Source organism: Lineus longissimus, chromosome 10 (assembly GCF_910592395.1).
Source record: "Lineus longissimus chromosome 10, tnLinLong1.2, whole genome shotgun sequence".
Taxonomy (NCBI): Eukaryota; Metazoa; Nemertea; class Pilidiophora; order Heteronemertea; family Lineidae; genus Lineus; species Lineus longissimus.
The window spans coordinates 14,983,296-14,998,481 of NC_088317.1; the positions used below are offsets into that span (position 1 = coordinate 14,983,296).

The 15,186-nt window shown below is 40.7% G+C and overlaps 1 protein-coding gene across 2 annotated transcripts in view; it reads right to left on the reverse strand.

The window, feature by feature from the left end:
* The window catches only part of LOC135494941 (acetylcholinesterase-like), a 46,649-nt gene extending 31,463 nt beyond the window's left edge, over window positions 1-15,186 (reverse strand). For both annotated transcript variants that reach the window (XM_064783300.1, XM_064783294.1), the window contains exon 1: window positions 14,652-15,186. The gene's annotated coding sequence lies outside the window, so the exon portion shown is untranslated. The remainder of the gene's footprint in view (window positions 1-14,651) is intronic.

Consider the following 15,186-nt stretch of genomic DNA (forward strand, 5'->3'; position numbering starts at 1 on the left):
TCGGCATGGCCATATCATTGTTTTTCTACCTGGGTACATTGGTCCCGGAGGAGTACCAGGACGCGACGAAAACCAATGTGGCTACGGAGGCTGTAACCGATGTGACAGGGCATGTTTCTATCAGGGGTGTTTTTGTCTAAAAATGAATTGATCTTACAACAGCGAAAAGAGAGTGTCGTTGCCCCAGTGACATTGACCCTCATGAAAAATGTTCGAAATCGCTTTAGACATTTTCTAAAATTTAGGTGGATTTGACAGAGGCTATAGTTCTGCATGACGTTCAAAGACATTTTCCTAGCCCCCCCCCCCCCCCCCCCCGCCATACTGTATCAGCAGGAACTAAACAACTTAACAAGAGACCTTTGTAATCAAGATGAAATGACGTAACTCAGTTCTGAGTATATACGTGTTTCAATAGCAGCAAAAGAAACCTTTGAAAATGCTAGCCTGCTCTCTGTGTATTGGTCGATTCCTTTAAGCGGCCTGCTCCGGGCCGAAGAATCTGATCGTCTGCCGCACTCTCAGCTAATAAATCAAGCGTCAAAGATGATGCATTACCAAGTCATTTGCTCGAGTGCGTGTCATCACGTTGGCACGCTGATGGCCTATAATCATCCGACGGGAAATGACCCGTTATTCTTCCTAAGGATCACGGTCTGACAGAGACTGGAAACTGCTCGAAGCGGGCTTCATCAGTAGTCGTTTGCAAAAAATGATCGCTGCGGGATTTTTTATTTGTTGATGTCTCTATACATCACCACAGAGTAATTCCGTTTTAACAGATTATTGGGTGATGGTTGAATAATAAAGTTTAGCACTTTATTTCAAATCTCTGCCCATCGCACCCTGGTTTTTTCATTCGCCAAGCCAAATTTAAGCAAAATTTGATATCAATTTATTCCGACGCGACGCCTGACGTCACACATGACCATACGGTCAGTGATTGGTCGATTCGCAAATATTACATAGCTTGCACGTGATCAGTGCCAAGTGTTGGTGACGTACGATCCAACCTCTAAACAGCTTTCCGTAACACGGCTCCTAGACCATTATATAGCCTCCATCCGCTACGTTGTACATCGAGACCATGTGCTATCTCGAAAAAAGCCAGGAATTCCAGCCCAAACGCATTTAAGCTGAAGCCATGATGAAAAACAGGAAAACCCCACAGTGTGAAAATAGTTTGACGTCACAAGGCTAGCCAACCAATAAGGCCATTGTTTCGTCAACCAATCATTTTCGCAATAGGTACCTCACACTTCGTCCCGAAAGGGACGAACTATTGATCTACATGGCTTCCCTTCCCTTTCTCGAGGACACAAGCCGACATAAATGTGACAGTATTTCGTCTGCCCCGGCGAACTATTCGCATCCAAACTACTATGAGTCACACCGCCAAATATCATTCATTAGTAACATTACCGGGAAACAGTCATTGGGTCATCTTGAGGCTGAGATCAGAAGAGTGAAGTAGTTCTGAAATACATCTCTGATGATTTCCACCTAGTTTAGAAAATTGCTTCCAGAGTTTATATCAAAGATATCAAGAGTGGGTCAAGGATTAATGATGCCATCATTTTTCTTTATCGCTTTGGAGATATAAGGCAAACAGCTCTGGTTGATTGGGCCATGTCATTACATCAGTGGATTGCTCGGATGAATAGTACATGTGCAGAATATAGTTTGACCTTTTTTACAGATATACGAGGCAGAAGGGCAGAAGGGCATATTCCCCCTGCTGGGAGACAACCCGGGGAATTTATTACTGTGATATCATTTTTGTGGCTGATGAGGGCAAGGTACAGTGGAACCCCGGTTGGCGACCACCTCAGTAACGCGACCACCCCGCCAACGCGACCACGATTGTCCGGTCCCGAATGGTTTCCTCTCTAATTACCATTAAGAGACCCCCGCTAAGACGACCACACCGGTACCCCGACCGCGACCACTGGCTTGGCCGGTCCCAAACTGAAAATCAACCCCGCTAACCCGACCACCAGGCCTAATTGCCGTAATCGGTCGCGACCGCGGCATAGTAATTAGCACCTCGCTGCCAAGCTTTGTTGAGACGGGGACAATGGGCATGGGAATACATATGAAAACAAAAAATACAATGTTATTTTGCAGGTATGATCAATTGTATAAGTGTAAATGAATAAATAAACTTTCCTTTTCTAACGTTTTCATGGTTTATTTTCATTACTGAGCCAGTTCAGTACCAGACAAGCGCACTCAGCAGCAGCGAAATCATGTGATTTGCGTGATTTGCATATGAACTTATAATAAACGGCGGGTAGTTTGAAGACCACACTTATGACAATAACAAGCTTGCGAGACGTTTGAATGTTTTATGATATGGAGAACTTGGTTGATTTACTACAGTATCATTTTATATTTCTTTAAATATTTTGACTGAAAATAGACTTGATTAAAACTGTAGCATTACTCAACTCATCTTCTCAGGTGTGAATTGCTGATGAATCTTGGAACTCGCCGCTAATTTATTTTCGCATATTTTCGGAATCATACGACAAGTTTACTTCAATCGTCACAAACAGTCGGGTACATGGAGGATGATTCACCAAATTGCCCGCAAATGCGTCACGTCGGGCAGATAATGAAACTTTGCGGATAAAATGAGTTACAAAATTACCTTTTCTAACTCATTCTGAGAATGTAACATGTAATTTTATCGACGAACTGTTCTTGCGAGGCATGATAACAAAACTTTGGAGCGTGCATCATCTCAATCAGGCAGCGTTGCTATGGTAGTACAGCGTACACACGCCATGCAGTCGGCAATTTTGGCGGTAAAAATAATCATGTATTTCGTCTGGGGATTCCCAACTTCCCTAACACGACCACCCCGGTAACACGACCACTCCGACCACGGTCCCATGAGTGGTCGTGTTACCGGGGTTCCACTGTACTTTATAGTCATGGTAGTTCTCAGGTAATAGGCTCCCTCTTATTTTCACTAGTCCATGTCCAGTCATTTTCGCCCCAGACCCACAACGATGCCAACAGATCGCCATCGCGTTAAAGGATTCGAGTAATGAAAAGTAGATCATGACGGAAGATTAGCCTTTGATACCAAGGACGGCATTATTCCTTTTTTTCTGATCTACGTGGTATAATGAAAACATGTCACATCTTCACTACAAAGAGACAACCACTGATAGTGGTCTATTTGTCACTGCGATAGATACAAAGAACGCGTACAGCTAGGTCTTCGGGGAAAATGGGTGATCCTTATTATCAATATATTCCCAAGTTCTATCTTCCTGGGTCCTACTTATATTCCCCCCATTTACAATAATACCAAATTCTTACTTTTCAAAACAATGACAAAAAAATGACAGGGTCGACGTTGATCCTTGATTTCAGACAGGGAAGCTATCATGTGTACATCAAGTTTTGGTTGAGGTTTGGGTCAGAGTTAGGGCTGATCAGGGCGGGAAGCAAGATTTAAAAAGTTGCTTCTGGTTTAGGGATAGGAATATTTTACATGGCCAGGGTTTTCAACTAGCTTTTTCCGCTACAAATCCATGCATAAAACGCTTTGAATACGGTCTTTGCAGAAACACACTCTGGGAACCCGGGAATGCAATTCCATGTAAATGATAATGGCCCACAATTTCCAAAGGTCCATGGAAATGGTTCGGACTCGCTACTTTCTCTTGAATGCATCACAGGCGTCGCCATTAGATGCGGTCACGTAGACTCAAGTAATCACAAGTAGATCATTAGGGAAAAGGATATCGTCCGTATGAATGTATGGACAACGATCGAATTCAAAGTGGTAGAGGACTTTGACTGACTGACTGACCTAGTGCAAAAAGGGCACCTGTGGCAAAAATATTAGAAAACCCTTGAGATTGGTCGGAGATGCTCTAATTGGTGCGATTGATGCAATCACCGATTGATGATCATTACCGATTCTTCTTTGCTTCCTTGAGCAAGAGACTCAACCCTAAAGTGTTTCGTCATATAGGATGAGGCGTAAAACAAATGCTGTACCTGGTTCCTATCCCATGCGAAACTCAAATCGACCGCAAAGCTCGGCGAGAATGAATACGAGCTATTGATTCAGTCTTAGAGCCTGTCATTTCTTTCACAAATCTACTAGGCAGAATGAAAGGAGGACACATCCCAACTGCAGGGAGACTACTCTTGGGTTTCATTGCATAGATGATGAGGGCAAGGTACTTTGCAGCCACGGTGGTACGTAGTTCTTGGTTTACAGACTATTGTCCTTTATTCTAACTAGTCCATGACCTGTTGCTATCACCCAGAACCCACAATGATGCCGATAGACATTTGTCGATCGCCTTTCTCTGAATCCTCGTCTGAGCACAGAGGTAATTTGATCAATACTTCCGATTGAAGGAGAAAATTGAAGCAGATCGAGAATCTAAAATGTAGTTCGATCCTCGCTTGAACCTCTCATAGATGCAGCCAAGGTCTCCGGTGTCCCCTTGAAGCCACTCTATAAGAAATGGGAATAACTTTGTTTGCCAGCAGAAATGTGGCCACCAAGATTCTTTGGGTGGTATGTGTGGTTCACAGATTACAACACAGTGGGGAACGTTGTATGGTGTGATTTCCTGCCTTCTGGTGGTCCTCATGATCAAACCAATTTGGAAGAATGGGTGTGTCATCAGTGGCTAAGGTATTTCTTTTTAGTGAACACTTGATTTAACGCTTTTCTGAAGTTGTGATTAAAGAGATCCAGTCGTGGCACAAAATCTTTATTTAGACTAGCTGGACGTCGTAAAAATAACTAAATAGGTGATTACTTCTTATGCAGTTTTCTTGATCCGGTTTTGTTGAAGCAAAAACGATGCCACTGATGTATTCAGCCAAATATTGGTTTTCATGTCTGGACATGGCAATTCTTTACATTTGTATGACATCCAAGATGTCTTATGGGTATTCGCCGTGATGGTTGGACAAGGACCGGCAACTCTGGTCTATTTGGCAATCGCTGAAGAACGGCTTTCCACCACTGCTTTTTTACTCTTATCACATGCCAAGGAGTCGAAGTGGCGGGATTCAGATCAATAAACCCGATTTCGCCATTGAGTGTATAGAGTGTAGAAGTGTTTTGATATTAGAGAGTTTTAGCAAATCCCCCGAAACGCCACCGTGTACGCCTATCGCATCGTCTGACCTCGTGAAAACGACGTCACACAATGGATTTCGCATTCACGTTGACGTTCCGGGGAATTTTCGAAAACTCCCTAATAATAATCTTCCCCGCAAAGCCACGTGTTATTTTTACAAAGAGGTCAGTCAAAAGTGCCTCAAATTAGCAAGATTCCCAGTCGCATCTTTATGATACACGGTGAAAGAACTGTGTTTGTTATTGCCACTGCCATGTTCATTTCTTGAAACTGTCAAACGGAATACAGTTAGTCACGGTGCTATGTTCATTTCTTAAAATTTTCGCGCGGAATACAGTTACAGTGAGAAAATTGAATCATTAGAAACTTGCAGATGCGAATTATTTGATTTAGGCGGAATATTAGCTCGTGAAGAAGGATCTGATTAGTCGGCCGAGAAGCTGCCTTGGGCTAGAGAGGCGCATTCGCCTGAAGGTGCTGAATCAAAATTATTATTAGTTGCGGTACGGCATCGCGAAAGCATGACTTTACCAGAGAATTTTCTGGGGACTTGAAAAACAGTCAGTCAGTAGTTTAAGTGAAGACGCGTCCAAAACCACAAGTGTTTTGCAACGAAATCAGTCCGAAGCAGAATTCGCATTATGACACGGTTGTATCAAACGCGGTGTTTATTCATAGTCAATGAGTCTTTGAAGAAAATTACTTGGAAAGAAAATTGAATCGTGTGGATTATTTGATTTGCGTAGAAATATTAGCTCGTAAACAATAATCAGATTAGATAGCCGTGGACGCTGCCCAGGGCTTGAGAGGTGCATTCGCATGATCGTGTTGAATTAAATAAAATTGCTACGTTATCGGGAAGACATGTGTATGCAAGATAATTCTGTAGAGATTTCGTCACCTATACACACGGTATCCAGAAAGCCTTCGTGTACTGCACTAAGAATGGTCTTCCTTCATAACTCATCACTACCAGACGACGAAATTATCCATCTTCGATTTTCAATCGATGACATGAAAATACCACGGGTTATGAGAATAGGGGATCACTTACATTTTTACCTCAATTACATGTACTGTACTACATTGTCTGCTTGTGTCATTGATTAACAGACGCACTAATTAACCTTCTTCCTGTTTCAATGATGGTTTTCTAATGACCGTCTATACTATAGTAACGGATGATATCGACATTCATCAGTATCGATATATTCTACAGTATCAGTAAACCTATCATGAAGAGATTGAGTGCTATTGTATATGTACAAGCAAACACTCTAGTTTCACCTGTTCATGGCCGGTAAGTTAATTCCTACGAAAGCGAAGCAAAGATCAATCCGGAAGAGGACGTCCTGACATTTAGACAGCTTGGCGTCCGTCGCCCACCCATTGTCTGTCAAATCGAACATGTCACTTATGGCATTAAACGACAAAATAGCCATCTGTATTTAAGACACCACTGTATACACGGTGGTAAAGGTATCGGTTTACCTTCGCAACACAATAGAAACAAGGCCCTCCCATTACAGTGTCGAAGGGGTACAATAGCATTCCGCGAAGTTACTATTTATAGCTCACAAGGTCATTTGCATAAGATATTGATGACGTTTTAGTCACGTGACAGTCGGACATCGACACTTATTTCTACGCATTTGAGCTTATTTCAAAGTCAATTATCTTTGACCCTGCATTGTTTTTAGCATGAATGATACCATAGAGTCAGAGAGAGAAATATTCAGAACAATTATGTAGTATTTCCAACACTCGGACATGTGCCAGATTGAATCTAACTGCCCTAGTTAGAAAGCCTGAATCCATTACGAAACCGCATGTTTGTCCGACATTGCCTGTGATTCAGCGATGGGGAAATAGAGGGCAGCAGCTGCAGTGACCTCATCATCGCGGAATGTTATTGGATAAAAATAATAAATCTTTTGTGTGTTTCTTTTGTATACACGTCATTTCCTCTCCAGGTAAACACGTATTTTCTTAGGCAAACCGATACCTTTAGCCACCGTGGTAAAGCTGTACTTGTTCAGCTGTACATTCCTAATGATTTATGAGCGATCGCTGTGAATGAAAATCACACCACATATTAATATATTAATAGAAGATTACTTTAATTATTATATCAATAATTATCTCTACAAATAGAAAAACTAGACGCTTGATATTGGCTATGTCACAGACTGCTGAATAAATAGACTTTGGTCATGTCAGTTAGTCCACGCATCCCAGCAATCGTGGCCGATATCAAAAACTGCAAACATTCGCGAGCTCGGTTCGAATCGTAAAATCGATGATTTTGACCATTTTCTCACAGGTAAACATGCAGCCGTGCGCCAAATTCAAAAGTTGACCGACCTTTGCTCGGTTTGATTCGTCAAGAGAATAAAGCAGACCAACGACTATGCGATTGACGAGAAAAAGGATGCGATAAACGATAAAAGTCACGTACTTGTGATTTAGGTGAAAATCTTTCTAGCTTTTTCTGGCGAGGAAGCATTTTCTGTGGGTTAGCGAGATGAACCTCGGGATAAGGGATGATATTTCCAGGAAATCCTACCTCGAATCAAGCCTAACCAAGGCATGGCCTCGGAAAATGTGATGCTTTCCCCAGGGTAAACAGAACTAAAATCCAAATCTCTGCTGACCCTCAGGCAAGAATATAGTATATACAAACCCGTAGTCATGTAATTGCGACTCGTGATTTCTCTCAACCAATCGAGAATTGCTCTCAACAAGCGCAAAATGTATCCCCGCATAATTGTGTCGCACATCAATATTTTTTATCAGTGTAACATATACGAGTATTACAATTTTACAGCTAATTGTACATGCAATTTATTTCTTCTTGATTCTACTTGGCAGGGATTTGGAATTGCTTAACAACAGAATGATATCATCAACAATCAAGATAGTCACATTTAACTGTTCCTATTCATTAATCTCCTATATTCTCAGTTCGTCAATTTATATTTCACAAATAGGAATTTGCAAATGAATAGCTTGAAGACCTTTGTCTCAAATCAACGATATTTCTCAACAATGATGTATCATTCTCTCCAATTGAAAACAATTTGGAACGCTTACCAATAGTATGTCAAACCCATAATCATTTCTATGCAATTTTTAAGCCCGGTGTGACAGCGGATATAGTCCCCCTGGAGTCATAGTCCGGTAGCATTGTATTTGACCAATTAAGCAGCATGATCTATTGTACCGCTAACCCTAAGCAAAACATTTAGCAATGCGGGCTATTGTTACACGAACTATCAGCCCTAGGACTACTATCCCTTGCACACCGGGCCAATGCTCCTTCGACAAAAGAAAACTTTTCAAATAATTATGTTCATTTCACCCTTTTGTTGTCATGACCGTGGATAATATGCAAATTCTCAACAGCTTGTTCCGCAAAGGAAAACTCTCCAAACAGTTTTAAAAAAAACTTTTTTCGCCCCTTTTCGCCAATTCATTGTTATAATTATGAATGATGTGCAGATGCAAACCGCGTACATTGTGTAATATCAGAGTATTTCAAACAAGTTCATTCGAAAGACTCTGATAATATGAAGGCGCGGGTGTTCAACAGACGATCGTCACATTTTGGATATTTTTTATATATTGTTTACATAGGTCATGTATGCCTGGCATGCAACTTGTAAGCATATGACTGACGGAACAGGAAGAAGAGAGTTTTCTCTTCACAGTCTATAGAAATATACTTGAATAACATTTGCAATGCGGAAAAAGAACTTTTTAAAGCCACAATATACTCACGAAGCTTTCACATTTCCCCTTGATTACCCACAATGTAAGTATAACTTCGTCACCCATCGCAGATCAAACTATGTCAGGTAATTTGCGCCGAATTCTATGAGGTAATTTACAGCCTTATTATCTTGGTATTTTTCTTTATTACATGGTTCATTAGGAGTCTACATGACATGATACTACGCTGCGCCGCCGGCTCGTTTCAAGATCATCGGTTTTTCGTCAATGCGGCGGATGATTAAAGGACCAACGGCGTAAATAAGAGCATTATTACCTAGCTGTCGGTTGCCCAGTCACCTGCCACACTTTATAGTAAAAGTTTCCATCAACCAATTTCCACACAAAATAGAAAAATCGAAGAAACTACGGAGTTATCATGTTTTCCTGGTGTGACATTTGAGTGTGAGCCCTCCGTACAGCGATCGTCTTCGTGCGGATCGATGCATTGGAAATGCACTCCAGCTCATGGGACATCATGATATCACTACCCCGATACTATGAAGATACTGGCAATGGCGCTATAGCGCGGTATTATCCGGCTGTCGTAAAGTCCGAACTCGGGTGCCCTCGCCGCTCGGGCGGCGGGAGAGATTTGCCGGGCGTTTCGTGCCATGGGTTTATTGACTGTGTGGGTGCTTAATGTAGCTACATGCAGCGATTAGTTTCTATAGCCATTCCTAAACTAGACGATGACGGAAAAAATAATACGCCTTAGTATACATATTTTGTCTTTTTTTTGTAAAAAAAACCACAGAGTAGTTCTAAAGTACGGACAACTATACTTTCATAACCCATAGGCTAAAGGCACTATAATAGTGCCGGTGCTTAGGCGTAAGCCATGGGCGTGTAAATGAACTGCTTTCAGGAATAATCTTTGAATGTGACCGTGAAATTCCCAGGTCCAAAATCCAACTTTAAAACTGACCGCGATTTTTTTTTAAAAAGGCCGGGTACTCCCTCTCGCAAAACGACCCGCCTCTCCTACACATATGCAGTGGATGATCGGAAAATCGTTCCTGAGAGAAACATAACACCAAGATCGATTTGGTCCGATAGCAAACCCGATATCGGGAAGTTAAGTCACTGTTGCCGTGAGTCGGAGAGTTCGGAATTGTGCTTGTTGGTTTTTTGGTGGCCACCATTCATAGTACTGTAAATATTGGCAATTCACTAACATTCATAATTCGCACTGTCTTCCTTATGCGCTGTTCCATGTACAAAAATATGTTCAGTGCTGTATATCGAAATGTCCTCTCGGGCCCTCCCAATATACCGTTGTTGCATGGTTCGTCATTTGAAGAGAAAACAAGCTGAAACGCGGAAAAGAAAAAGTGACTTCCCCAGATTACGAGGACAGAAAAAAGCGAAAAATGACTAAGCTGTCCTATTCTTTTTCGCTATAAATAGGTAATTCACTAAGTACTGTCACTATCCTATGCTTTTGTCATGTTTATCCCGTTTGATCTCCTAAGCATCTTCTTGGCATTTCGTTGACTCGAGCCCGCGGCCAGCAGTACACATCAAAGTGTACACATCGTTTGGGAATCTCGCCAAACTCAGAATTAAGCTAGCAGGACTTATAAAAGCAATTATCGTCAGGGTTGATTTCATCCTAAATTTGTTGAAGGCCAATATTCGACGCTCTACACACTTATGTTCACGATGCACAGCAACGCCAGGTCAGGTCATCTTGAAATTGAATTAAAGATCAAAATATTAGACAATTCCATTTGATATAAGATCTTACACGAGTTAAGTTTTCTTGAAAATTTATTTTTCGTTAAGACTTCTAAGCTAAGCAGATAAATGTCTAAGTAACTTAGGTTAAGCACTGCTGAGGATTTCATATTTTTATGAAGGTTTTCGTCGATCAGAGGCATGGCAGATGGCATTTTGTTCGAGCATTCTTGCCGCGTACATTTGTGTACATTATACATGCGATACACGAGCAATGAAAACCAGAGAGAATATTAAGTGAATATTGGATTCCTGGCCGTTGAATATCGAAAAATATTCAACGGTTAAAACCATTATTTCACGAGGAGCTACGGTTAAAACCATCATTTCACGAGGCGCTAGCCGAGTGAAATAATTGTTTTAACCGTTGAATATTCTCCCATATTCAACGGCCAGGAATCCAATATTCACTTTATCATACCTCAACCATTATTAGGCCCTGCTATCATTGTTGCATCCTTGTATCTTCCAAAGCAACGCATTCTTAATGGTTGTCGTCTCCAAAATTCCGCATAAAATGGTGATTTTGATGCTTCAATCCTCACCACCGCGCCGCAAGTGTCCGCCATGTTGTTTTGAGCGGTGGTGGACGGTGACGTCATCGCGCGGGAGCGTTGAATATTGAACATTGGCCGTGGAATATGGGATTATATTCAACGGCCACGTGACGCGAATGACGCGACGTGATTGGCTCACATACTAATGAGGTATGATAAACTTGAATATTATCGCTGCTTTGGAGAATGCTAAATCCCATGCCTAAGTTGTCGTTTACATAGGTTCCAAAAACCACAAGTGAATTCGGCACTACTATATACTGTTCCTGAAATTGGTGATTTTCACCCAATCCAAATTTAACGCCATCTTGGAAATTTCTAGCCATTTCATTGAAGTCTAAACATAATTTACTCACTTTTATCAATAGTTCTTATCGCGGGTTACACTTCATCGTATGCAGATTTAGACAAAATTGAATTTAAATCGACTGAAATGAATTCAATCATAACAATTTCGAAATAGAGAAATCATTCGCATAGCAGAGAAAAAAAGGAAAGAAAACTCATTATGCAGATGGATTGATGATTGCCAGATTTTAACTTGACATTTCTGGTACTGGTTTTTTTAGACAATAAATTTATGCTAAATATGCATCACCCCTTTTTGACCGTGAGTACATCAACTCTTAATGGCATACACCGTTCCTTCATAATCTGATAATAATCTGACCGTGATATTTTTCAGTACGTAAATACACACTGAAGATGATGTAGTGTACACCCTATAAAGATAGGTAGGCCTACTCTATAGGTTAACTTTCATCACGTTGACACATGCTACTATGCAGGACAATTTCGATACAATTTACCTACATTGCGGCATTGACAAAAGCAATGTACATGTACACGAACAACGGTAATATAGATTCCTAAGTCATTCACAGGCACGTGGAAATAACAGTTCAATAGCCCCAAATCGACTTTCAACCCCCTCCCCCGACAGCACACGTATTAAACGTGTGTTGTCAATGGGGGGGGGGGGATGTCAATCAATTGGGGGATTTTGAACTGTTATTTCCACGTGCCTGTGCGTCATTTGCAAAAAAATGCTGTAGCCAGGCCATAAGTGAATCATATTAGTCGGGAATTATTCAAGACACGCCCAACTATTCCTCATTTCTTAACATTTCTGAAAAAAAACCCCAGAATAATCGGTAGGTGCGCACTGTGCGCAAATTTTTGCACTGTGTCCAAAACTATCAATTTGAACGCAACGTAAAAAAGCTTTCTAAAGGGTTTAACGGGTCTAAAAGTGAGTGCGGATAATTATCAGGAATGGTAGTCGGGTTCACGATTTACATGCACACCAGCCCTGTAAAGTAGAAGGGCGTATACTTAAGTATCCGCAACGCAGAACCATTTGATGGAACACCTAATGTACATGTACACGCATCCTCGATTCACACCATTCACACTCGCAATCATCTCACTGACGCTCATCTCAATATCAGTATATCAACTTCGTTCTTACTGGCGCCCTGTTTGTTCATTCAGAGTGAAACTCTTACTAAAACTGCCATTCGGATTATTCAACACGATTCCTTTTGAAATCTAAGAAGACGTTGCAAGAAACCTTGAAGACAGAGAGATCAAGGAAATGTGTAAGAACTTTCAAATGCCAACTAGTAATTTCGGACTTTGATGGTGAGCTGGTTATATTCTGAACACTCTTGCCAGTTGTGTTAGAGCCGCTATAAACAGAACGATAGATCAGATGATATATTTGTAGAACTGCCCTTCGATATCTATCGTTTGAAATCAAATTTTTTTTGAGTAAGGCGACAGAGGCATCAATGACAGTTTTTAGTCCTTTTGGTGACAGCTTGGCTTTAGATGTCCTAGGATAGAGTGTCCCGAAGACAAGGGATTCTACTATACACTTTTAACCGCTGCGGCATTGAAGGTCCGGATCCGTTACCACTTATGAAATATATTTGATCCTTACACGAATATGAAGCCTCCAAATTATTATTCAGCGAAGCAAAAAATCATCAGAGGTTTGTCAGAATCTCAAAAATATTTTTTTTTCTAATTTCCCCTAAAAACCTCTACGCGGTGCATAAGTGTTGCCCGAGTTTCAAAGGCTAAAAAAACTTTATTTTTAAGAGTGTGAAATAGGAAATGACATGCCACTTTTTCCAGGAGGGCAGGAGGCGACTCCAAAAATATGTACCTTACTTCTAACTTTGAAAACTCATGTGCAATCGTGCCGAAAATTCAAATGCCTGTATGATACATAGACGAAAAGGATAAAAAATTGTTTCAGCCACATTTGCCCAAAAAAATTGGTAAATTTATCATCCGTATTTTGAGTTGTTCAAAATCAAAAGTAGAAACAATTTTTTGTGTCGCCTAGTAGCATCTTCCCGGGTAATTTTGCCTATTTGCATGATTAGCATCAGTTTGGGGCTACTGTCAGCTCTTCCCACAGTAGCAGGAAACGATTTGTTTTCATTTGTGTGTTTTTTCTGTCTATCACCATCAAAAAACATTATAATTATAGTTTTTATATTTTGATAAAAATACCCCACTTGACGGGAAAATGTCAATTAAGTGCAAATTGACGGCTGTTTTGAAAGACAATATATGTATGTTGTGGCTTGCTCTCCTGGGGAAAGGGAGCCTTGGCGGAATTCGTGAAAAGTGAGTTATTGGTTTTGGGTTATTCTGCACAAATTTATCTTAAAATTGATGTATGATACATGTACATACAAACCTCTGGAGGATTGTCCAAGAAATAGATCAGACTTTGGACACGATCGTACTCTCAACTGAGAAAGCAATGTCCATAAGTCTGTTGGGTTACTATAGTGGGAAAAGGCAAAAAATGAGTGACATTTTGCTGTATGGCATGGACATTTCGATCAGATAGAGTACAGTAGAACCTATACTCAGGACACCTTCGGGACTGGCAAGTGCTGTCCTTAATAGAGAGGTGTCCTGATTAGAGGTCAAACTGAATGGAACTACCAATTTGGGACCAAAACTAGTGTCCTTTATAGAGAGGTTGTCCTTAATAGAGAGGCGTCCACTAAGGGAGGTTCCACTGTATATATAAATCGTGATTTTTTTTCTGAAGTTTTCGGGAATCGCAAATTTAAATGTTGGCTGCGAAAGGGTTAACCAAAACTACCGTAATGACGACTATTCGCATGCAATTACGTGACCCCATCGATTTCCTTGATTGGAAGATTGTTGTATATTGTGATACTTCCTCCCCAGGGGAATATCAAGACCACTTGTGTCGACTGCGGCTTTTTACGGCAATCTCTTATGCACTCAAGGCATTCCCTCATGAATCCTTGATTTTTAAAAATACTAACAAATGACTATTCTTCCGGCAGTCATTTCACTTTTTAGGCTTGATCCTAATAACTCTCAACCTAACGATTCGTGCCTGATGGAAACTGAAAAAGAATAAATGTGGTTATGGAGAATGGAGTTAGAATCAACTCACCTCAGTTTCTTTAATCCGTAAGTTCCTAGCAATAACGCGTTATATATATCGTCCGGATTATGATCCCCTGCCAAACTGACAATGATTATTCAGTTACTGCCCAAACTATATCGAATCCTGACTTGTCAATGCATCTTATACAATGAAGTATCCTCAAATTCTAAAATCCGTTGGTGAATGAAAGTTTCAGTTGTAAAGCTAATACAAATGTCTTATAGTTTTTATATTGTAAGTAATCAGTTCGGCGAAATCCTCAAATGGCAACTTTGGCCTTTTTTCAAATATTTGACAAAATCGTTTTCAAGACTATACTATACGCCAAACTATAACTAAAAGGACGAGATATTATAACCCTGGGTAAAACGTGTTCCTTTAAATTCCGTCAAAAACCCGAAAGTTATAATGAAAAGATGATAAAATCCAACATACCCTTTTACTCAAATTACAGGCAAATGCTCAAAATCTTGCGCCAAACTGCCGTTTCAGCAACCCAAGATGAAGGCATGCCACTTGTGTTGATCTAAGCTAGTCACCG